Source organism: Triturus cristatus, chromosome 6 (genome assembly GCF_964204655.1).
Source record: "Triturus cristatus chromosome 6, aTriCri1.1, whole genome shotgun sequence".
In the NCBI taxonomy this organism is placed as follows: Eukaryota; Metazoa; Chordata; class Amphibia; order Caudata; family Salamandridae; genus Triturus; species Triturus cristatus.
Genome location: NC_140589.1, coordinates 952,816,369 through 952,818,954, shown reverse-complemented (window position 1 = coordinate 952,818,954; position 2,586 = coordinate 952,816,369). Strand labels below are relative to the sequence as shown.

The window sequence follows — 2,586 nt, the reverse complement described above, 5'->3', positions numbered from 1 at the left end:
CACAGCCAATACATCTCGCATAGGCAAGACTTATTTGATTTGTCTATGTTTGTTTGTAAAAGGGAGCTCCCCTGCAGCAAATGACAGCTTCCAGATCCTTGATTTGAGAAGGAGGGGTCAGCACTGAGGATTTGGGGAGGTAGGTGGCTTTTTGGGAGGCAAGCAACACACAAGGGAGAGAGCAAAAAACATATCTCAGGGAGTGCTTGAGTAAGCATATTTATATATATTTTAGTAAAATCTAAAATGCTTGGCTAACACAAGACCTAAAAGGGTGGTCCTATAACCTAGCTTTGAAACAATGTTCTTTTCTGCAAATAATGTATATTACTTTCACACAGTTACATCACCATGAGTTATTTTCTCTCCCTTGTGGTGTTAAATATATGATAAGAACTTCCTACACTATTTAAGAACTACTTTTTAGGTCGAGCCTGCAACAGCGCATTCATTGTTTACAATAAAGGGCTTGGAGACCACCCAGTACTTACCATTTGTTGGCTTTAGCGTCACTTTTCTTTCCAGTACTTACCATTTGTTGGCTTCAGGGTCACTCTCTTTTTCAGCCTTATAATTTGCCAGCATAGGCCAAGCATCACTTACGTTCTTTTCCGTGGAGGACAGACCACCACAGATCGACTGAACTTAATTAGTGCCCATTTGCTGCTCACGCTAGGATTGGAATACTATTTATTTTTCTGCCATCTCCCTGCTCCAGTCTGGTACTCCCTACCTTCGCTACCACCCTTCCTTAGTTTTGTATTCCCCATATCCTCTCCTTCCGCTGTTTGTTATCGCTGCTCCCCCCTCTACTCGCGTCCCCCCTGCTTTTCTTAACATATTGCACATGGCTTTAATAAAAGCAATATGAAACAGTCGACTCTGGCTGTGTCATGGCATTTTTTTCTTGACTTTAAGTCATGTTTAACAGCAGCCTGCGCTGTTGTGCAACATGTCTTAAACACATTGACAAAGCCAATGGCTCACACATAGGTGAGGCCTATTGGCTTTGCCAATGCTTGTTTGTTAACTACATGCCGCGTATGACGGCTAGGATTTGGCCTTTTGTTGTGAGTGCATTCTTTTGAATAGAGAGTTCCCTGATCAGAAATCCCCCCCCCCCCCCACCAATGTCCTAATTAATAGACGTTATAACATTAACAATGACTTTTCCCATTCCCAAGAAAGTATCCACAAGGTCTATTAAGGTGTACAAGGACACGCAGGTACAGATGTGCATTAAAACCAAGACCAGAGTAAATACAGCCAGGCCGACATTATCTGACATTAAAAGCATCAATAGACCTAGAGCCACCCAGGAAAAAACATACACTCTTGCATAATTACATTTGTTGCCCCAATTTCAATCTTTATTAGAAGTGACTCTGCATCTCCGTTTTGAAAATATGATAACCGTGATTCAATTTTGTGTTTTTAATTGATCGCCCTTTGTAAAGTTGATGATTCCTCAAAAGACAAATAAATATCCATTTTTTGCAGCTTTAACAAAGTTGTGGAGTTTTTGTAAAAAACACAGGAAACAAAAAAAAGCCGTAAGCAACAGTAGACTATACATTTTGTTGTCATCAAAGAAATTGTCAACGCAATCGTCAGTATCCTTCGATAGCTCAGTTGGTAGAGCGGAGGACTGTAGAATAATAAGGCAGGTATCCTTAGGTCGCTGGTTCAAATCCGGCTCGAAGGAATTTTTTCGCTCCACCTATATCTTTTGCTATTTAAATCCTCTTTTCAAATCCAGACACTTTGGCTTTTTTTTGCATCCGCTAGTTTTATTGTTCACATTCCAGCATATTTCTCTGTTTTACGCTGACAACTGTTCAGAATTATTTTAATGCAGCTCACACAGCAACTCCCTCCATAGAGGTAGAAGCCTAGAAGGGCCCTTGGCATAAAGACCGGAAGGAGACGCGCGCAGTTTTGCGCTCCAGCACTGCAAGATGTTTCCGTCCTCATGGGATTTTGGTGTTGGTAGTTCGCCATCTCCTTTCGGGAGTTGAGGAGCGCTAGAAGCGCTAGCAGGTAAAAGCGTTTTGAGAAGTCAGAGTGAAACTTAGGGTTGGGGTAGTGTTAGTCCTTTAAGAGTGTGAAGGGGAGATATGTCCTCTTCACTCTGTGTGGACGAGTTTTTCTGTGGGAGTACATACATATAAATACAATTCATTAATCTGTACTATCGGAGTGACACATATAATCAGTAGTTGCTCAGACAATTGCTTGACAGTAGTTCCTCGTTAGTATAGTGGTCAGTATCCCCGCCTGTCACGCGGGAGACCGGGGTTCAATTCCCCGACGGGGAGATAATTTTTATTTTTTTGTAACTTTTTATAAACTGATACCGATTTAATTTAAATCAGTCTATAACATAATATCATGAAATATTGAGAGACGCAATTAACGGGCACGCCAATTTCGTAGTGCAATGGCAGACGTTTTAAAAATTATCGGAGCCCATTCCAAATAACTGAAAACCTGGGGCACGCTCTGTATCGAGAACTGCCTTGTACGAAGTTAAAGGATTTTGTGTGCATACTGGTTCATATAGTTTTGTAGTAGATTTTACTTATG

At 41.1% G+C, this 2,586-nt stretch overlaps 1 non-coding gene across 1 annotated transcript; it reads left to right on the top strand.

Moving 5' to 3' along the window:
- Window positions 1-2,246: 2,246 nt before the first annotated feature.
- TRNAD-GUC (transfer RNA aspartic acid (anticodon GUC)) lies at window positions 2,247-2,318 on the top strand. The gene has a single exon. It is a non-coding gene; the product is annotated as a tRNA-Asp (tRNA).
- Window positions 2,319-2,586: the final 268 nt, after the last annotated feature.